The sequence below is a fragment of the Schistocerca nitens genome, chromosome 5 (assembly GCF_023898315.1).
Source record: "Schistocerca nitens isolate TAMUIC-IGC-003100 chromosome 5, iqSchNite1.1, whole genome shotgun sequence".
NCBI classification, from domain to species: domain Eukaryota; kingdom Metazoa; phylum Arthropoda; class Insecta; order Orthoptera; family Acrididae; genus Schistocerca; species Schistocerca nitens.
In genome coordinates, this window is record NC_064618.1 from 631,630,664 (window position 1) to 631,654,689 (window position 24,026).

The window sequence follows — 24,026 nt, forward strand, 5'->3', positions numbered from 1 at the left end:
TCACTAGTTTCAACAAACACCCTTCTCTCTTGTTCTCTTCCCTAATACCTATTTCTATCATTCCTGTTATCTCTCCTCCATCCTCCCTCCTGTGTATTGTTTCTGAAATCATTTTCATATCTCCTATCTCCCCTATTTGGAGCATTATTTCCAGAATTTTCAAAGTCTCTCCTCCAATAATAATCTCTATTTGCATTCCTGTTCCACCCCCCATACTGGTTGTTGCCAGAGCCAAAACTTTGGTTATTTTCTCTTTCCAAGGCCCTATCTAATCTATCTACAAATTTCAGGAACTCTTCCATTGAATCGTCTGGTCCATGGACCAATTCCCACTGCAGTCTCTCTGGTAATCTTCTTTTTAAAACATCAATTTGTGTCATAATATCAAAAGAGTTATTTAAATGAGCAAGTTTTTTCAGTTGATCTCTGCAAAATTTTTGCATTCCCCCTACTTTCCCTCTATACACTGGTCCATTTAGAAATTCTGACTTTAATCTGGCTTGTATGGATTGTGACCAAAATTTGCAAATAAATTTAGCTTCAAACTCTTCAAAAGTATTCCAAGAATCATTATTCTCATTTGCCCAGGATAGGGCCTCCCCTTCTAGAAACCGTTTTACTAACTTAATTTTTATGTTATCTGACATTCTTACAACAAACATATCCTTACCTTACATTGGTGAATAAAGTCAATAGGGTGCAGATTTTCACCAGGAAAGCATTTCACTTGGATGTGCCCATACATTGTATTTTGATTGTAAATCGTTTGTTTGGACATCAATGCATCCTCCAATTGTGTATATTTAGTGTGTATATTTTCTACTTTTGTATCTACATTAGTGGTGTACAGGTTGTATTCCTGTTTAAGGTTTTCTGATGTTTTGTCTATTCTCTGATCTAATCTTTTAGCTTCAGTATCTACTCTGTTGTAGATGACAGCAATGCTGTCTGTGTTAGCTTGTATGTTTTCATTTAAGCTTTCAACTTTAACTTGAAATTCTTTTCTGAAGTGTATCAACTGTTCACTAGTGTTCTTACTGAGAGTAGTTTTAAATTCCTCACACTTCTCATTGAGATGAGTACTTAATAGATCAAAATCCAAACTTAACTTATCCAGTCTATCTGTGTTTTCGTTAAGTTTCAAACTTACTTGTTCATTTGATTGTTTAAAATCCAACCTTAACTTATCCAGTCTATCTGTGTTTTCTTCACTTGATTGTTTAAAATCCAAACTTAACTTTTCCAGTCTATCTGTGTTTTCTTCACTTGATTGTTTAAAATCCAAACGTACTTCTTCACTTGATTGTTTAAGTTGCGAGCTTATTTGACTTGCAAACCCTGCTAGCCACTCTGTTAAGTTTAATTGTTCCCCATCCCCTGGTTCAATTTTTACATTTCCTACGTTCTCATCACTCTCAGGTAGAGACATGTTCAATATTAATTATTTTAAATGACAACAACAAAATACCTTGCTTTATGCTATGATGTCGTGATCGGTGTTCTTGTTGGCTTTCTTCACTTATATTCAGTTTTATCGAAGCTGAAGTCTTGATTGATGAATTCCATTGACATAATCCAGACGTTAATCTTCCGAGCGGTGTGATGATAGTTTTTCGTAGTCGCACAAACACAATTTATTTATTTATTTTTGACATATTTTCACTGTTGACACTGCACAAATAAACTTTTTTGGAATGCTAAGTACTTACGAAATTTATCGCTGCACTATTATCATCGATGCACTTAAAGATCCCGGACGAGCCCCCACTTTTGTAATGGTCCGCCTGGTCGTAGATATTGCTAATTGCTGTAATCACACTATTTCACTCCAATTTATGGAGCTTGTTAGCACTTGATGTTAGGTTGGCGCCATTAAAATGTATTGTATTGTAGTAATCGCTGCTACTTGCTGGATCGCTGCTGTGTCTCGATGCTGATGCTGGCTCTAAATCTGGTTGTCTAGGGTAAACACATGAGGTCCCGTGTTTTTCATGTGCTTTTGATGATAAAGAACGAGCGAAACCAACACATATGTAAACATCAAACATTTATTACTTTGGTGGCCATATTAATTCCACTGTCCACCAAAGAGCATAACACAACACAAAGTAGTACTTCCTTTACATGTTCTTTGCATTGTTTTTCCATCCCAAACAATAACACACAAACACACTTCACCAAAGTGACATTCCGACTGCCCCCGACTGCCTTTTCACTGCTTGTATTTATAACATTGTCTAAGAACTACTAAAAAGAGATATAGTTTATAAGTCACATGTACATCTGTTATCATAATTTGTGCAGAAAAGTTATTAATTTGCATCGAGTGACATAATTTAACATGTTATTAAAATGACAGACAGATTTGTTGACTTGACAGAATAATTCTTTGTTACAAAAAAGCCGTTTTTTAGAAGTTTGTCAACTGACTTCTCTAATTTGCATAAATAAGTAAGTAACATGAATTATTAAGAATTTCATTGGTTTTTGTCTTAAATAGAATTGATTACGTGAATACTGAGTGAAAACGCTCCTAGTGAACAAATAGGTTTCACTGGGTGATTTTTATTTAAGGAGATCCAAAATACCTAAGTTGGCCACTATTTTTCGTACTTCATATTATTTATTTAAGATAAACTTAGTGTTTTTCATGATGACATTTGCTGTATCAGTGATCAAGTGATATAAACTTTTGTGTGGGTCAGTTACTCAGTATAATTTAATGGGTTGACTGTTTATGGAGACATGTTGTGCAATCATTGTTAACATACACAATAACTTTTCTATAATCATAAATACTCATTAAACTGGTTGAATTTGGAGGGTATCGCATACTTTGGGAAAGTAAAGCCTTTAATATGTTCCGTTACAATGTACAGGATATCATCCATACTGTATATCTAATCCAGCACATGATCTTGCACTAGTCCAGAACTATTTTGTTAAATATGACTTGTTCCACACAGTAGATAAGTATTTTTCCTTTAGCTTCACACTCTGAGAATCCCATGGGTCTTCCTCACTTTATAAGTTATTATTTAACTGGAAACAGTTCTGTTCTGTAATTAGCCCTAGCAGCTTGATTGTTTCTTTAATGTATACACTTGAAAGTCTACTGTGCCTTTCTGATTTTCTTTTATGATATTTATTGCTTCTGTTATTCGTATATTACGGTGGAATAGATGTTAAACACATGAAATGAGAGCAGAATGGCTGTCTGAATCTGAATGACTTTTATGTGTTGAATCAATTGTGTGATGTTTGTTACAGTTCTATCTTCTTGTAGTTTCCTGATAGCACTTTCAACATGTGTCTTTGCAGAAGGGTTTGTGGGACCATTTCTGCATTTCATAACAGGTTTGATTGGTAAGTCTTCTTCGAGAAACTTTTGTTGGTGTTGGAAGAAAGGTGCACTGGAATTTGTTTTTCTCTCCATTATCTTTTATTGAGTGACAATGTTTTTCAGAATATTTCTCAACTTTGTCTAGAACTTGTTATATGGGACTGATTTTAACTTTGTAATGATATTTACGTTATGAACTCTAGTAACTAATTAATGTATTGCTCTTTACCCATGAGTATAACTGTTTTTCCCCAATCTGTTTTTGTAATGATGGTATTGTATTCCTGCTGTTTATTTCGTCATTGTTACAGAGTCTAAACATGATACCATTTGACAGAGCCTATACCAAAAACAAATGAATAACATAGGTCAAATAGCCACAAACGAAGAATGCAAAGACAACTTAATAACAAATCTGGACAATAAAATCAATGAACAGGAAAGAACTCTCATCAACACAAGGACAGACTTCCACAGAAAGAAACATAGAAGACACAAAAAATGAACAACATAAAGTGAGAAATAAAACGAAAACGAAGGATAATATGTAACTGTATACAACCACAAATACACACGCAGATTGTCAAATACTTCAAAAAAACTGGGCATAGAAATAGATTATTAAAATAACAAATCAATTTAAAAAAATTTCCAAACTCAATAGAAGGAACAGACCTGTATCATAACTTATGAATCTACCAATTAGTATTTAATGTTTTTGGTAGTAGATAATATAGATCAAATCAGGAGACCATTTGACACCTGATACAAACAACAAGGAAGTATTCGACATATTATTGAGCTCTTGCTGAACATTTTCTCCAACACAAAATCTTCACCAGTTATACAGATACGGAAATCGTGAGGATAAACAACAATAACACATTCTCACTCTGCAGGAAAATTACCACACTCATGAAACTTGAACTAAAAAGAAACAACTAACAAACGATGAGACCTACCTTACAAAGAACATACTTCTTAAAATTAATAGACACAGAATAATATTAAATATGACCCTACTTCTACATGTCACCCTCCCACTACTAAACACAGCCCCCCTCCCTGTGTCCTCACCCAGTTCCGATTCACCAGTACTATTTCCTCCCAGTTTCTTTTCCTGTAATCACTGATTTCCCCTCCTTCCACCCCAAACTCGAAACACCTGACTCCCTTCTCCCCTTTTCCACTCACATCTCTGCTTAACATCTACACATCTTCACTAATTTGCACTCTCGCTCTCTATCTCTCTCTCTCTCTCTCTCTCTCTCTCTCTCTCTCTCACACACACACACACACACACACACACACACACACAAAGAAACATGTCTAGAAAAAGAAATAAATGCATCGCTCATAACCTATACAGAAGGGAAATGAATAAACATAAACACAATACTGAGTGATGTCCATGAAGCTAAAGTACTGTTCGTCTTGTGAAGTTTTACAGAAGAGGAGTGAAGAGGAAAATTCATCATTGCAGTTACATAAAAAAATGGGTTTAAAACAGGCAACAAACTGTCAAAAGTGAATGAGCAATCAGCTTCCTTTCTACCTTCGCCTTCACTAACAATGAAGGCACAGCCGAAGAAATAAACAAGGAGGTGAACACTGAGAATAAATAGTACATTAATTCTATTAAGCTATAGATACGAAAGTATATATAGATATATTATTGAAGTGCCTCGAAATGGGATAGGATTTTAGATTTCTTCTCTCGGTAAAGTGGGAGGCGAGCAAAACCGGTCAGTACGCAACATACAGGCAAAATGTAAAACAGGATGGGCTACTGATGTTACCTGAAATGTGGCCACAAGACAAGGTTAATTGCTAAAACAGTAAGAGTTTGGTGGCCAAAGTGTCAACACAGTGAATGGCACCATAGAGAGAGGAGGTTGCCGTCATTGTGTTGACCTTGCAGAGTGAAGTCATAAGATGAATGTGAGCACTATTATTCAGAGATCTGATACTCCAGAGAGTACGTCAGCCACTGCTTCATGTTGTAAGTAATCTTCAAACCCATATCAGGCAGCTACTGTCAGCTCACTTAATGTAAGTGTTGAGGGATGCATTTGCTGATGGGGTAAAGTGGAGTGAAACGGCAGAAAGTGACTTTTGCGTTGTCTTCAGACGGCATAATACAATAAAGGTAAATTCTGATGTGAAAGGCAATATTATTTGGACATTAATCACACTTAAGCTGCGTCTGTCTCTCATATGCAATGTCCCTGAACCTTTCTCAGAGAAATGCGTTGCATGCGAATGCAAAAATTCAAATCTCTCAAACAATTTTTCATGCTACTACTTTTAATTTACGACTGACTTTGGACGTGACCGTTCATGATTTATATTGTGTGTGTTCTTTTTAATCCCTAATTTATCTTAAACTGTCTACACAGTCTTTATGTGACATGTGCACTGAGCAATGGGATCATTCTTTAGGCTGTCGCAATTGCCAAGTCTCTGAAATTTCTCAGTAGTGCTCCGTGAAAAGTATTATTCCCTCTAGGGATTAACATTTAAGTTAGCGGAGCATTTTCGTAACACTAGCGTACTGATTAAACCTATCTGGCACCGCACATCAGAACTGCTTCGATGTTCTCCTTTAATTGCACCTGGTGGGTACCGAAAACACTCGAGCAGTACTGAAGAACATGTTGGACAAGTGTTGTGTTGAGGGTCTCCTTTACATATGACCTACACTTTCCCAGAATTCTCTCAATAATCCGAATTAGAGTATTCGCCTTCCAGGCTAATGAACTCATATGCTGATAGCATTATGTGTCGTTTAGCATCATTTATAGCTAGATAATTCATTGACTTGACAGTGTCAAGCAGTACACCACCAATACTGGGTTCGAACATTACAAGATAGTGATCACTCTCTAGTATGATAAAAGAAAAAAACAAATGAGTTAAATATATCTGAATTTTTTTTTTCAATTTTAATCTATATATACAGTATATGAAACTTCCTGGCAGATTAAAACTGTGTGCTGGACCGAGACTCGAACTCGGGACCTTTGCGTTTCGCGGGCAAGTGCTCTACCAACTGAGCTACCCAAGCACGACTCACCCCATCCTCACAGCTTCACTGGCGTCCCGAGTACGAGTCTCGGTCCGGCACAATTTTAATCTGCCAGGAAGTTTCATATCAGCGCACACTCCGCTGTAGAGTGAAAAATTCATTATATATATATATATATATATATATATATATATATATATATATATATATATATGTTTCATACTAGAATGTCGTGTTCCCAGTTTGGCACAGCTTTGCCACAGGAAATACGAAAGCGGTCGAAGACGTCCGTCTTCTGGTCGGCTCCTGATCGTTGTCAGAAGGAGGCTAGTTTTTGATTACGCAAAGTATTCTATTATTTGGAAAAGAACAACCCGGATTTATTTACGTAATCAGTATGAAATTTATAATCACCTAAGAGACCTTTAACAAAGAACAATAAAAAAATTGCATTTGCAAATGAAATCATTAATAAATGGGGCAGCTATGAGTTGTATAGAAGACAAGGAGCGGCCTTCTACGACCGTCTTCTGGTCAGCTCCTGATCGTTGTCCGAAGGAGGCTAGTTTTTGATTTTTACTTTTGTGGAGTTTATACTAGTGTCTACTGTCAATCAGTTTAAAGAGTGTTTGGTTTGCAAATTGGTCATTCTTTTACGAGTTGTTTCCTTTCTGGTGTGGGTTTTTTGAATGGGGTAACTTTCTTGTAAGGGTAAGTGGTTTTTGTTGTTGTTTATCCCAATAGCTCCTCCTCGTTTGACCAAAAAGAAATGAAGACCCTAAAAATGATACAGATAGCCACAAGCTGTGGAAAAAAAGAAAACTTTGTAACTGAGTTGAACAGTAAGATCAAGGAACAGAAAAGGCAAACACCGAGCGATACCAACCCAAGGACAGAATCCCATAAAAAAAACCACCCACACACACAAAACACAAGATAATACACAACACAAAATGAGAAAGAAATAGGAAACAAAAAGTGGTACACAATACATACAGTCACACAGAATAGCAAATATTTTCACAAAACAAGGCATAAAAATAGCCCACCAAACCAATCATTCAAAAATACCTTCCAAAAAAACTGATATATATCAGAAATCAGGAATACACCAGCTGAAATCCAATACATGTAATGAAAGATACGTGGGTCAAACAAAGAGGACATTTATCACCAGATGCCAACAACATGTAAGAAGGTGGAAGTATACGACATATCACTAAACTTTTGCAGAACACTAACACCAACACCAACATAAAATTACCACAGGAGATATAGGTATGGAGTCTTAAGGATATAGGGTGTATCATAATTAATGGCATAAAAGCATACAGTTGACAGTACACGATACTAGAAGCAAAAAAGAGTCGAAAATGCATATCTTACGAGCTACGAGCATTTTTTTTATCTTCGACACTGTAAAGAAAATCTCTTCTAAAGCAAGCTCTTTGCTTTCCACGTTTTGGGAAGTAGTAGTATGGATCAAAACAAGAAAAAAAGTCCAGTAAACATGTGGTCTAAAATGCATACCTTAAAAGTTATGAGCAATTGTTCATTAGAAGAGTTGTGTTTCCAAGTAGCGAAGATGAGCACGTGCTCATAGCTCTTAAGGTATGCATTTTAGAGCACATGTTTACTGAACATTTTTTTCTTGTTTTGATCCATACTACTACTTCCCAAAATTTGGAAAGCAAAGAGCTTGCAGTAGAAGAGATTTGCTTCACAGTATGGAAGATGAAATATGGCTCATAGCTCTTAAAGTATGCATTTTCAACTCTATGTTTACTGAGACTTTTTTTGCTTCTAGTATCGTGTAGTTTCAACTGTATGCGTATACTCCATTAATTAACTATATATATATATATATATATATATATATATATATATATATATATATATAAAGAGTCTGTGAGGAGACGTTATTTCGTTTTTCTTGGTGTATATATACATATAATCATTGGCCACCCAGTTTCTTTCATATAATCACCATCCACTCCCCTCCCCCCCCCCCCCCAAAAAAAAGAAATAGAAGTACAACTCGCAGTCTCACACAGACACAAACAAAACACAAGCGCACATGCTCAAATTATTACAGAAACACTATTTCACAGGTTGTTAACCCTCACAACCTACACTAAAAATACATGAAGAGACATAAAGACTTCAGTTCTATTTCCAAAAGTGAGACCAAATATAAATAATGCCAATGCAAAGTAAGAGAAAGTGCTAAAAGGTGAAAACTACAGTGTGTACAAGTATAACAAATTTTCTTTCGACATACGCCTCTGCTAACCAAAATGGTAGAAGCAGTGGTTTCCAGACTCCGTGAATAAGGTGCAGGAACACTGTAAGTAAGTTGCACGCCAATTTCGTAAACAAAATACTGTTTGTAATCTAAAAAAACAAAAAATGTAGAAACATATATATCTAATATTTGCAGAATCACCACAGAAGTTGCTTTATAGATAAAAGCGAAACGTAAATTTTTCTTTAATTAAATGCAGTAAGCCTAAGATAGAGAATCCAATAATAATTGGATTATGTTAGTGGTCACAATTGACAACTATTTCGTTATGCAGTTTTACAATGACACTGATTTAGCGTCTACACTGATCTTCACGGTATGTGGAGAACAATAACTGTATGTACTGTGATTTGCGTCTTCCTTTGCTCTAATTTATGTGCAGCAGACGATGAAATGTGCGGTGAACTGGGAACAAAACGTTTTGCTTCTACCTCAGTGATGTGGAACGCAGGTTGTATCAGCTTGGCAGAGATAGCTCTGATCCATTCGACGTGAAGCAGCACTGTTATGTCAATATGCTGATGCGCAATACAGTAATTGCAGATCAATTATCGGAAATTAATGTGGCTCGCTCCTGCCACTCACGGACCCTTCTCTGAAATAAATAATATTTCCACAGCAGCATACATTATATTTCCATGATAGGTTGACGTGTTAAATAAATCACTCACAGAATGAACGTTTCTGGAATATTACTTCTCCATGTGATCACGTACCTCACGCATCCTGTAACAGACAGTTATTAGGAAGCATTTAAAAAATTGAATCCCCGATCGGTCAATATGAGTCCTGATATTAGATTTCTATTGCGCGTTTTCTTTGTGATAGACATTAGGACTCTATTTCAATTCATACTTCTAGAATTTCAGACGACTTGACACTCAGGGGTAGGCAGAAAATGTACAGCACCTTACTGTTCAGTAGGAAGCCGATAGCTACAAAAAGTCCCTGTTGTAGGACACAAGATCGTCCCATGAAAGAATCAAATGCTAATATTTATTTAGATTACCTAGTCAAAAAACAGTTAGCGTATTTTGACAGTACTAAGGGATGGGTCCAACTAAATCGCAGTTGCCAAACATACCTACTACAAAATCAAGGTTTATCTATGTGATAGGGTATGAATAAGATTTAAAGACAAGCAGATTTTATTGAAAATAGCTGAAAATCATTTCAATCATTTTTACTAAATATATGAACTGCAATAATGTAGAAATGAACAGTTTACTGTAAGAATATAAATATATAGGATTCATCAGCAATTACTGTCAGTGCCTTTCTGTCTAATGCGGCTACTTATAATGCAGTTGTGTATTGTGATATTACGTTTAGTACGCTTATAGAGAGAGAGGTGTTGGGGGCAGTGTTAAGCGTCAGTGCAGTAGTAGAGCAGACCAGTGTTAGTGCAAGTAGCAGGAGGACAAGTTGACACAGGATTTGTCCCGACAGATCTATGCAGGCATTACTGAATAGGCTGCGGAAGAAACAACAGCGACTATAGCTAAAGAATTGACGTAATATAGATATTGAATTTTCGGGGAATTACATTACATACTTCTCATACATGGCATAATAAAAGCAAATACACTATAAAAATCGCAGAGATAAACTCTTCAGAATTTTAAGCGTGAATCTAGGACAAGCAGTAAAAAAAATACAACTGTTTTAATTGTGAATAAGGTTCTGGACAATACAAAATAATAAGAATTAAATTAAACTAAACGATTGGAGTGAACACTACATATGGAGTATCAAAGGGAACTTGATTATATCAGCAAACATCACAATTGTCTACCTTTTAAGACCAGCAGATACCTCGAAAATTATAGACGGTTTAATAAAAGGTAGATATTCAGACGTGCCAAGTCCGATGGTACAACTTTGTTTCAGCTAATTACGTCTTTCCTGACTAGGAATGACATTCATTTAGCCGTAGTATTTCGATTGAAATGGTGAAGACTGCATGTAGTAGCTGCTCTGTAATCAATGTTGCGCTACACAGCTCACGACAAGATGCCATATGTGAACTGCTAGGCTTCAAACAATATACTGAAATTGCAATATATCGAGAAGATGGAATTCTATCTGTACTGATAAATTTATTCTAAATTCGAGATGGCATGGGATTGGGAATAAAAACTATAAATGAAACACATACAAACCCTTCACATTCTTTTTATTCTTTTCTTTAAAAAAGAAAAGAAAAAGAAAGGACGACGCACCACGAAAGGAATTATCCGAATGAGACGGAAATCAGTAGAGGTGGTGTAGATATACAGATGAACAAATGATTATAGTTTCAGGAAAATTGGATGATTCACTCAAGAGCAAGATATTCACGAACTGAAAAATACAATAACGCACTGCTCCACCTCTGGCCCTTATGCAAGCAGTTATTGAGCTTGTCGTTGATTGACAGAATTGTTGAAACTAGTTCTGAGGCATGTCGTGCCAAATTATGTCCAACTGGTGCGTTAGTTCGTCAAAATATCGAGCTGGTTGGAAGGCCATGTAAGTAGGCTGTTTATGTTTTCTTATTGGCAACGTTACGTAGCGCTCTGTATGAAAATCACTGGCTGTGCTGTGTGCAGTCTGGGGCTAGTTTGCATTTTTGTCTGCCATTGTAGTGTTGGGCATCGGCAGCTGGATGTTAGCAGCGCATAGCGTTGCGCAGTTGGAGGTAAGCCGCCAGTAGTGGTGGATGTGGGGAGAGAGATGGCGGAGTTTTGAAATTTGTAAGACTGGATGTCAATTATGACTATAAGGTAAATACATTGTTTGTTCTCTATTAAAATCTTTCATTTGCTTACTATGCCTATCAGTAGTTAGTGCCTTCCGTAGTTTGAATCTTTTATTTAGCTGGCAGTAGTGGCGCTCCCTGTATTGCAGTAGTTCGAGTAACCAAGATTTTTGTGAGGTAAGTAATTTGTGAAACGTATAGGTTAATGTTAGTCAGGGCCATTCTTTTGTAGGGATACTTGAAAGTCAGATTGCGTTGCGCTAAAAATATTGCGTGTCAGGATAAGCACAGTCATGTATAAATGTTCAAAAGGGGACGTTTCATATGTCGACCCTTAGCCGAGGATACCTCACTGGAATCTTCTGATTTTTTCTTCTAGTTTGTGTAATTAGTGTAGCTATTGTTTATTGCTAGCGCGTAATCATAGACAGAATTTCCTTTGTAGTTGTAGTTTTTCATTGTTGTACAGTAAAACAGTTGGGGCATGCATGTAGATTTGCACCAAGTATTTCGCAGCTGCAATTAACTAGATATTATTTTCAGTGCTATGTTAATGTGTTCTCTTATTTTTGCTCTTCAAATTGTGCTTTTCTGTGTTATCGTGTGAAATATTGTGACAATAATGGCGTGTGAAAAACGTAACACTAGGCTACAAAGTAAACTGAGAAAAAATAGTGACGACGAGCGTAGCTTATCAGCACCACTGTGTAATGAATTAACAGACATTCAAAGTGGTAATTTGGTAATTGTGCATAGGGAAATGGAGCGGGCGGCAAATAATGGCGTAGACAGTGGAACAATTAGTGAACAGGGAAGCATTATCGATCGATCGGTCGGCAACAGCTCGCCTCAGGAATCCGAAATGACAGAACACAATATTGCAAATACTGTAGACTCAGGTTTTGGGTCCCCACCGTTTTCTCAAATAAGTCAAGACACATTTTATGCTCGTCAAAATGTAAATGTTGCCGGTGCAAATGCATTGCCGAAAAGCATAGAGGAACAGATTCCAGACACTAATACATTATTATTGCAGTTAATGCAGCAAATGAAACAAAATCAGAGACAAACACAGCAACAGTTAGACACAATGGAACAAAATCTTCAAAAGTTAGACACAATGGAACAACACCAGAGACAAACACAGCAACAGCTTCCAAAGTTAGACTCATTGGAACAAACTGTTGAACATACACGTGAAGATTTAACTACTGAGTTACATAACATTGAATCGAAATGTCAAAAAGCCTGTAATGACGTAAAAACACAAATTTGTGAGCATTTTCAACCTATTTTTTCGCGGCATGAAAATGCATTACAGAATCACGAAGCAGCCATAAAAGAACTGCAAAAATATTGTTCATGAAAATCATCAGACCTTGCAAGCTAAAATTGACTCAGTTGCATCTACCGATACGGTTACGAAACTTGCAAAAACTCAGGAAAACTTAAAGGACACAGTAGATACGATTTCAACACAAATGGACACTCTGAAACTTGGTTCAAAAAAACATACAGAGGAAATAATTTCACTATCGGATAAAGTAGCCGAACTTTCAGATCAGTTCACTAACTTATCTACAAAGGTAGATGATGATCTGAATGACACAACACCTGTAGCCTTCACTGACACTGAAGAGTATGAAGAAATTATAAAATTCAAACAAAATCAAAATCAAATCAATACACAGTACAAAAGAGAAATCCGGGAAGTGCAAGATCAGTTGGCACAAGTAATACAAGAATTACGTATTTCAGAGGACACTCGCACCCCAATACGGGAAGAGGGACATAGAAATTCGGAACAGCCACAAAATAATAACACAGCGCATTTCGGAAATTATGAAAGAAATTGGCAAGGTGCACCGAATTTTGAAATGGAACCGCCGAAACGACGTAACAATGACCGATATGCGACTCGCCGACATGATGACTTTGACTATAAGCTGTTCATTACTACACGTAAATTCAAAACGTTTAAGATTCTGCCAACGACATTCATCCACAAGCGTGGCTCCATCAATTCTCTCATTGTTTTCGTCCCAACTGGTCGTTAGAACACAGATTAGAATTTATGTGTGGCTACTTAGAGAATGAACCAGCTGTGAGAATTCGATCGGTCATTCACGATTGTCACAGTGAAGGAGAATTTTACCATGCCTTCCTCTCAGCATATTGGTCTCAAGCTTCACAAGACCGAGTAAAACATAGCATCATGATGATGAAACTCTTTGAACAAACTGAATTTTCCAGTCTTGTCAAATATTTTGAAGACATGTTGCATAAGAATCAGTATCTTTCAAACCCATACAGCCCCTCAGAACTCATCCGCATTTGCTTAATCAAATTGCCTGAACATTTACGACATATTATTTTAGCAGGACGTTGCAAAGACGACACTGAAGCTTTTCAGGGACTCTTACGAGAATTAGAAATTGACACAACGCGAAAACAGGAACACAACAAATACAGGTCACATCCGTCGCAATTCCACGATGACAGAAATAATAAATGGACACGACAAGGCTATTCTTACAACGTAAATCGTGACCACAACAGACAACACCCGTATGACAACCATTGGCAGAATAATAGTTACAGAGAAGGATCGCTTTTCCATAGTAACGAATGTGACAGAGACAACCATCGAAACAGACAATATGGGAACCAAAATAATTATTATCAAGGGAGACAGAATAACTTCAGACGCAACGGTCCACCACGCAGTTACGATTCCGGGAGAAATTCTCCACCACATGACCGACAAACAAGAAACTATGAAAACTACCGACAAAACGACAGACCTGAATTCCATCAGATATGGCGAGCTTCAAACAGGGCAGGGCCTTGGTGAATTTGTAGGTTAGGTCTCCTAATCCCAATAACGATGCGCGCCAACAAAGAGACAGACAATGACTCGCACTGCAGGCAGCCGCTTGCACTGGCTGGCTCTGAGAAAAATACCATAGACACTAACCTTGAGAGAAATTCCAGTATTCTTTACCGACGTAACCACATGATAATTGCGTTGAAACAAAAACTCTGCGTAGTAGGAAGAGTAAAATATTGCACCACATTTCACATGTAAAACCATTTATTGAGAGATAATCTGCTATTTAACTTAGTCTTTGATATAAAATTTTTCACTTTACATTACTAGTATGCTTTGTCAGACTTAGAATCGGTTAACATGCAACAATGTTTGAAGTTAAATATCCAGTCAAGAACCAAGAGAACTTATTTAAACAGAAATTACGAATGCATTGTTATTGTTAACAGACGACACAGTGTTATTGTGTGTGTACATTCTTGCTTGTTAGTTGCACGATTACGTAACGACTATAAGGCTTACGTACTTAGAACATATACTGATAATGAGATTTTAATGCAACATTTTGGTTTCCTTGAAAAGACATTCCTTATTTGAAGTAGTTTTTGTGAGATTAAAGATGACTTAGTATTTGGTTTCTGTGACAGCTACACGATTTTATCACGACGCTACTAATGAGTGACAATTTACAATGTTGCTTTTGCGGTGTATCTGTTTTATATCTGCACAGTTTTTTTCTGAATTTTTCTGGAAAGTAAAACATGTTTTAGTAGTAACTTTTGTGGTATAGCTACAATGAGACGGCCTTTTCCGTAGCACAACAATACGTTACAGCACAGTACTTTCTTCATCATGGCAATAAGCGTAATAACTAAGATATCTATACGCAAAGCATTTCACTTTTGTTTATCATGAGGTAAGTACATTGACTTCTGCAGAACTTAGCTTTCAGAGGACGATAACTACGACACTTCCACAGAGATTATGTTGCAACAAGACGCACATTTAGCGCTACAGGACACGTATTTGAGTGATTAATTTTGCACTTAAATCATTTATTTTTAAAGATATTTGAAGTACAATGATACAAAGGTTTTCCGTGACACATTTCATTCCACTGCTGTAATCTGTAACACCTGAGGGTATAATTACATTAATCCTCAGGGGGGTACACGCTTACTTTGTGTACCATGTGAGTGGCAAGCACAAGGATCCCTAGCTAATATGGTATTTGCTTATACAACTTTACACATCGGTACCATATTTCTCCAACACAGAACTACACAGCTATCTGATTATTTAACAGAGAATCAAAAAATTTTTTTTATGTCAGTGACACATGTTTACGCAATTACACAGTTGGACAATTTCGCACTTATGAAATTGTATTTTGTGTGTACTGTGTGAACTGTTAATATTTTTTCGGAACCATTTCAATGATGTATTTGGTATGGGATCATGATTTTAAAGTACGTTTGAGGTAGATGACACTATTGAAATGAGCAGAGAATTTTTTTTTAGGTTTTTAAATTATTGGAGGAAGGTACGACGATTTTGAGAGTTGACTGAGGTGTTATGATGTTATTATTACGATGACTATGTGTATTATGCTGTTGCGGTATGTTTATGATCAATAAGCTGATGCTATATGAGTTATTTGAGTATGCTACATATCTGTTATGATGAAATATTGAAGAAGTGTCGACGAATAAGGTAAGGAATAAGGAGTAGTTGTTAGGGACTCTGGTTAGTGAAACAGGTTGTTGGAAACCAAGAATCGTACTTTAAGAGTTATGAAATGTATGTAAATGTGTGAATGTATTACAATGCCGACGAAAATTTTTTGGACTCTGTTATATCAATAGGATTTTGTTTCTACACACTTGTAACGCAAATTCTTGACCTGTGCAATATTTTTATATGCGACTGTCACTGTAGCGGAAACTGCTGTCGTAACTATTTCCGTAAGAAAGTTAAGTGACCACCTGCACGTAATGCGTCATGGGCACCCAGATGGGCGACAGTCGCCTGGAAAGAAGTCATTAGTGAGTGCCTTTCAGAGGCACAGGTCAAAAAAGGAAAAAGAGGCCATTATCCTCGCTATTGACATTCCTTTGTAGAAAGCATCGCAAAAAACGACAAGGTCGAACTTGAAAACATATGATTATACTGTGGAGCTCTTAATTTATGATATTTACTAAAATGCCTAATGAAACGATGAGAAACATTTCACGGCTATTGTCTTGCTAATTGAGAGAAATGCCATATGGCTTGCTTTATGTATTTATTTACTCATTTTGTTTAATATCTAGTTTCTAGCTGCACTGCAGCATTGGTTAAAATAAAATTTTATAGATGTACTAATATAAATATTTTCTGTCTACAGATCGAGTAAATAATAATTTTTTCAAAAAAATGAGGGAGCACAAAAAGACATTTACCTTCACAGGAACTGCATTCATAATTTTCTTTTCAAGTACTTGGTAATTTATTTTGTAGACTAAGTTGTGGTGCACCACTTTAATGACATAGATATTAAGATGTGAATAGACATTTCCCTTATCTGCATTGTTGTCTTTACTGTAATATTTTTCTGCTTGAGCTCTGTCATGTTTAGATATAATTTATTGCACTTGTTTCTGCTGTTTGCCAGACATAGTACTACTAAATTTCACTTTACATTACTCTGTTAAGCCAGTTTTACTACTGATTTATTTTTCTTGTTTGCTGCTCATTGTGTAATATTAGTTGTAATATTGCTGCTTGCTTGGCCAATTTGAATATTTTGTCATTGCTGATTGTGTTAATTGTTTTGTACTGCTGCATTGCCTCGTCCCTTAGTTTAGCATCTGAGCTCAGTAGATTTAAGTTAGCTTAAGATGGGGTAGGCTATATGAGAGAACGAGTTGTTATGAATTGGAAGAAATGCATTGAGAAGCTGTAAGAAAATGGTTTGGCCACAAAAAAGTATTTGAAAGAGAATATGAACCAAAAAAGTAGGGTTTAGGGACAACAGGTTTAGGTAGGATTTTCTTGGAAATAAATAATGAGGTAAGAAATATGTGAACATATAAATACAGAAAGCATGCTTGGATAGGATTTTTTTTGGTGGAAACAAATGTTGAAATAAAACGAAAGATCTATGGAATGGAGTTTTGGGTTGGACTGCAGTACCAAATGTTACACTGAAAACAAACTCTGTCCTTTCCTCCTGTGTTATTCTGGTATGTGTTTGTGCACTCTTGTGTATTTGTGTTTTTCCTGTCTTTATGTGTTTATCTGATAAGAGATATGTTGTAGAATTTTTCAAATACTATGTTATTTTCTTTGTAAAGATGTTTAGACATTATTTATTCTGTTTTGTTTTAATGCTCATGTGTGAAGTTGATGTTTCGAAAGTTACTCTGATCTTTTATGTATGTACTCATGTCATAATTCCTGTAACACTGACGTATATGTTATTTCGATTCTTTTGTAAAGCCTGTACTGCAAATGTTCTCTGTATTGTTATGTTCTTTAATGATGTATTTTGTACCTTTGTAATTGTATTCTTATGTTATAAAATTGTAATTGACACCAGGTCATCAAATTAAGTAACTTGTAAGTTCCATTTCACTGCACACATTTCTGTTGGTCATAGTATATAGACAATATGTGAGAAGTAGGGACTGTTAGTGTTTGCACGTGTGTTAATAATTCAGCAAGGGACTGGATAACAGCATTGCTGGTTCTAAGGACGATTAAAAAACTTTGTGAGTGCACAAGTGGTGGTTTATGGACTTGCTATATTGTCCGTAAGACTCTTCGATGGTGATTGTGCACCTGCACATTTGCAACAGATGGCTGCTGGCCGTCTCTACAAGGACTACAGTGGGTCTGCACCTTTGATGACCCACCAATACCATTATTGCTACAAGGACTACAGTGGGTCTGCGTCTTTGCTGACTCAACAGTACCACTATTTCTACAAGGACTGCAGTGCGTCTGCACCTCTGGTGGCCCACCAATACTGTAATCTCTACCAGGACTACAGTGGGTCTACTCTGTGATGACCTACCTACCAATATTCTTCAAAACTTCGACTGACTCTGTGGTGGGTTTGCTCTGTTATGGCCCATTACCTGTCAGCATGTCAAGAGTCAGCACTGTCTTTCCGTTGGAAGGACAACACTACTTCTTCAAGACTGCATGGGAATCCACTACTTCCGTGTGCATTGTCTTTTACTGCTCAGACTTTGAGAAAAAAAAAATGCAATTTTACTGTGATGAATGATCAGGACTGTCTTTATAGACTGTGAGAAAATTTTAGCTTTTGACCAACATTGTATTAATAAGTGTGCGCATTTGATATCTTTCTTACTGTAATTATGAAAAATTTTTTCAAATCTGTATTGGCCAGTGCCCAAAACAATTTGTAAATTTTTTTTTGTGGAGAGCATGGGGGCTATGTAAGTAGGCTGTTTATGTTTTCTTATTGGCAACGTTACGTAGCGCTCTGTATGAAAATCACTGGCTGTGCTGTGTGCAGTCTGTGGCTAGTTTGCATTGTTGTCTGCCATTGTAGTGTTGGGCAGCGGCAGCTGGATGTTAACAGCGCATAGCGTTGTGCAGTTGGAGGTGAGCCGCCAGTAGTGGTGGATGTGGGGAGAGAGATGGCGGAGTTTTGAAATTTGTAAGACTGGATGTCAATTATGACTATTAAGGTGAATACATTGTTTGTTCTCTATTAAAATCTTTCATTTGCTAACTATGCCTATCAGTAGTTAGTGCCTTCCGTAGTTTGAATCTTTCATTTAGCTGGCAGTAGTGGCGCTCGCTGTATTGCAGTAGTTCGAGTAACCAAGATTTTTGTGAGGTAAGTGATTTGTGAAACGTATAGGTTAATGTTAGTCGGGGCCATTCTTTTGTAGGGATTCTTGAAAGTCAGATTGCGTTGCGCTAAAAATATTGTGTGTCAGGATAAGCACAGTCATGTATAATTTTTCTAAGGGGACGATTCAGCCGTTCCCATAATACTCCAAAAATTATCAAGTTTGAACAGATCCAGCGACGATCCTGGCCAAGGTAGGGTTTGACAAGCACGAAGTCAAGTAGTAGAACCTCTCGTCATGTGCAGGCAGGCGTTATCTTGCTGAAATGTAAGCCCAGAATAGACTGCCATGAAGGGTTACAAAATGGGGCGTACAATATCGCTCTGCTGTGTGCCGCGGATGACAATGAATGTGCTCCTTCTATGAATGGAAACGGAACCCAAGAATTTCACTGCTGTTTGTCAGGCCTTATGGCGCACAACAGTCATGTCGGTGCTCCTGTGCTGCCTGTGCTGTTTCGAGACATGTTTTCGCCGATCATCGGGATTCATTTCGAGCCCGGACTCATCACTGAAGACAATTCTACTCCAGTCAATGAGGTTCCAGGCTGAGAACGTGTCTGGAGATGTCCCTGACAGTGGAGGGATATCATCCTGATTCTCGCCCGTCATACGTCGTAGCAACTAGGAGTGATGCTCTGAGGTGCCATTCCTTTTCATCCGTGTCATCCTTACAGCACAGCGGCAGGTCGACGATATTCTACACCCCACACGCCCACACTCGGTGAGAGTGTCTATGCTTATCTTCGCGCTTGCCACACTCCGCGTTGGACAGCAAGACTGCCGGATCTCTCCTCAACTGAGAACGTTTGGAGTATTACGGGCAGAGGTCTCCAACCTGTTCTGGATTTTGACGATCTAACGCAACAGTTGGACTGAATGTGGCACAATATCTCTCAGGGGGACATCCAACAATTCTACCAATCAATGACAAGCCGAATAATTGCTTTCATGGGTGCCAAAGAGCCAGATGTGGACCAACACATTTCTGACTTGCTCAGTTTGTGAAATTGTTTATCTTGAATAAATCATCCAATTTTTCTGAAATTGTAATCATCTGTTTATCTGGACATGTACATCACATGTTCCGATTTCCATAATATTCGGATAAATCCTTCGTGGTACGTCGCTTTTTCTTTTTGTCTTAGAGTGTATATAGTGTATAAGTATATAGTGTATATGCAGACTATCAGGATATATATCGCACGACATATTAACGTGTAACACACACAACAGAAAAGAAAATTTATACAAAAGAAAAATACATAGTAAGCAATTATATGACCAAGCTGCATTGTACAGAAGTTAAAATGTGCACTATTGTAGCTGGTCATTTGCGCATTGTTTAGTATGAACAGTATTTCACTTTTACAAGCCGGCCGAAGTGGCCGTGCGGTTAAAGGCGCTGCAGTCTGGAACCGCAAGACCGCTACGGTCGCAGGTTCGAATCCTGCCTCGGGCATGGATGTTTGTGATGTCCTTAGGTTAGTTAGGTTTAACTAGTTCTAAGTTCTAGGGGACTAATGACCTCAGCAGTTGAGTCCCATAGTGCTCAGAGCCATTTGAACCATTTTTTCACTTTTACAAACGAAAACTTCAATAGTTTACTTTGCACACATTTAGTGAAAGGCAAGATTTTACTGAATATGTCACTGAAATGTAAATTTTGCATAATTAATATTTTAATTTTTACTAGAATGAATTTGCCATATTTCATAATTGCATGAACTGACTGTTAAACCCCCGTAGTAATTTTACTCACACATTCCATGGTGACTGGGTACTGCTGCGATGGAATAGGCGACTCAATAGTAATATTATATATATAGCAAATTAGTGGCTGAATCCATTTCTGTTCACTAATAGGTACACTTCATGCCTTTTCAAAGAAGACTCTTTAAAAGTGGTGACGGTAATCCATTCGTTGTCTATCACTACTTCCCCTAACTGATGTACCCTGCTATTCTTCCCACAGCCTTTGCTCTTCGTTGTTTACATTTACATTCCAACAGCAAAAGTTACTGATTTATTCGGCAGATAATATTATTTAAGTATCAGCCTTTTTTGTAACGAATAAATACTATTTGAAATGTAATAGTCTATCACGTTAGTTATCTTTAATATTTGTCACTAGGTGATAGCACAATAAAGCACCATACAGTTGGCGTGTAATCTCGCATTAATTGTTGTCACTCACTGGTGTATGTGTGCACGGAGCTAATAGCCACCTGAACGCCTACATTCAGACAGATGTTCTTCCTACTTACACATGTAGCCAATGGAAAGAAATGGAAAATGATCTTAGGAAATTTATGGAAGGGGTAATACATACACCGTTACACAAAGAATAATTATTCACAAGTTAAAGAGAGTCTGAAGGTAGAACTGAGTTATGTAGTTCGTCACCTAATCAATCCAGATAATGATTAGCAACAATTAGCTATTAGACAGACTTTAAGCCATATTTAATCACTATGGAAGTACACATATATGTAAAAGTACTTCATGTCTAGAGAGCAGAAGAACACTCTTACTTCAAGATAGCCATATGTATTTTATAACTTTTAACGTAATTCTTTAATACCGTAAAATCAGGTAGAAGCATGTTTACGAATTTTGCTCATAACTATCTGAGATGGTCCGAAATTACCATAATAATTGTTAAATCATTGTAATACAGTATGTATATGTGTAAATAACTTTATTTTGTGGTCATCGTTTCAATTTGTATCACAGATTTTACTGCTAATTTTTGCAGTGATTATTTAGAAAAATTAACTTAAATTTTATGTCACAATTAGTAATAAGGAACTGCGCTGTCAGACGTCGTGGAATTTTGTAAAGGTAACAGCATCACACACACACACACACACACAGTGTTTCATATACTGAGGTTTCCGTTTAAGGTTGTTTGTGGGATTGAAGTAACTGAGACATTTAACTGTTTCACCTCAGTTAATATAGAAAATCACGTATGATGAACTTTATTGCTTATTTTTGCAATGATTATTTAGGATAATGAACTGCATTTTTATGTTATAATTAGTAGTAAGAAACTGTACTCACAGACGTTGAGTGCTTGCTTCTGATATTTGTGATTAACGGGCTTTTAAACGAATTTTCCTTGCAAGTATTCCGTTTACGTTTCTCTGCTGCATTACGTTGATTATTATTTGTCTTTATCTTCTTTTGAATCCACAGTTTGGCGACGGTTAGTGGGAGCATTACGTGTCGAGATCCCTCGCCATATAACTGCATGTAATGCATGAACATTGTTAAACATGATGGGTTTCATGATCCAGAGTTATGGTGTCACGAGGCAAAATGCATCCCCGCATTGACCTCCCAATTTTTGAACACGGTACACGTCCTGGTCAGTGTTATTGTGTCACTGTACTTGTTCCCCTTGTGCGTCTATTCAAGGGTGAATTCGGATTTGGATCTATTTTTCAGGATGAGATTGCGTGGCCGCATTGAACAGCGCAAGCGCAGGTGGAGGCGGAGCTCTTGCAACGATAGGATATTCACCTTAGGGGCTGGCCAGTCCATTCCCCCGAACCGAATCCCATCGATGCCGTGCGGGATGCAATAGGTAGACGGTAGACATTTTGCAGCATATCCATATGCACCAATGATCATCCAGCGGTTTCCATCGACGCTGGTGGTAGACTGGAAAATCCTACCACAAGCACTCAATGCCAAATTTGTGCCCATAATGGGAGCACGTTGCAGAACATGCATTTCCGTCTTTGGTGGTCCCGCGCCTTATTAAGAACAATATCTCGCCTTTTATAATGTCCAGGGGAAAATCACAAACTGCTCTGAAATCAATGTATTTATTAGCTTTTAACAAAAGTGTCATTTCTCGTCGTCTCATTGAAATCACGAACTGCTCTGAAATCAATGTATTTATTATCTTTTAACAAAAGTGTCATTTCCCGTCGTCTCATTGCGCATATTATTTTCAGTTCCGTTTTATGCTATAATGTAGGAGTTCTTTCTATGTATGGTCCAGGTTCTATTGAGTAATGTTACACGGCAGTGACAGAATATACAAAAGTTACCTTCGTCCTCAAGTTTTACATGCCAATGTATTAATAGCAGCAGAGCAGCTGGCGGATTATTGTATCTGAAATTTTGTACACTGCATGCGTATAATACTATGTCGATGTTACTTCCTGTAGTGTTAAGTTATTATTACTACTTTTGTTGTTATTTTTCAATGAAAACACATTGTTGATACAATACTATTGGTCAAAAATGGTTCAAATGGCTCTGAGCACTATGGGACTTAACATCTGTGGTCATCAGTCCCCTAGAACTTAGAACTACTTAAACCTAACTAACCTAAGGACATCACACACATCCATGCCCGAGGCAGGATTCGAACCTGTGACCGTAGCGGTAGCGCGGTTCCAGACTGAAGCGCCTAGAACCACTCGGCCACAACGGCCGGCAATACTATTGTAGAACATTTACAGTTTGTAGACTGATTGCGGAACGTTAACAATTTTTATTTTGGGACCATCTAATTACAAATGAATGAAAAACATGTTTTATGCCATACACATTTCGCCTTTATTCTTTGCAAGGCATCTTCAGTGGCAGATTTAGTACACTCATGCTCATAAATTAAGGATAATGCTGATACATGGTGAAACAACGGTCTGGGGGGCGGTTTGCGGGTTTAAATAACCTCGTGGTATGACCACGCAGTGCATTCGACCTACGGTCGTCGCACGGTGGCGCTGGCAGCAGTCGACATACGCAGAGATGTGTTGGTGCATGTCAGAGTACGGTGCAGCGAGTAAGTGTGCAGACGTTTTCAGACTTACTAATGGTGACTATGTGTTGTAAATGGCTCAAAGAACACATATTGATTACGTTATGAGGGGTAGAATACTAGGGCG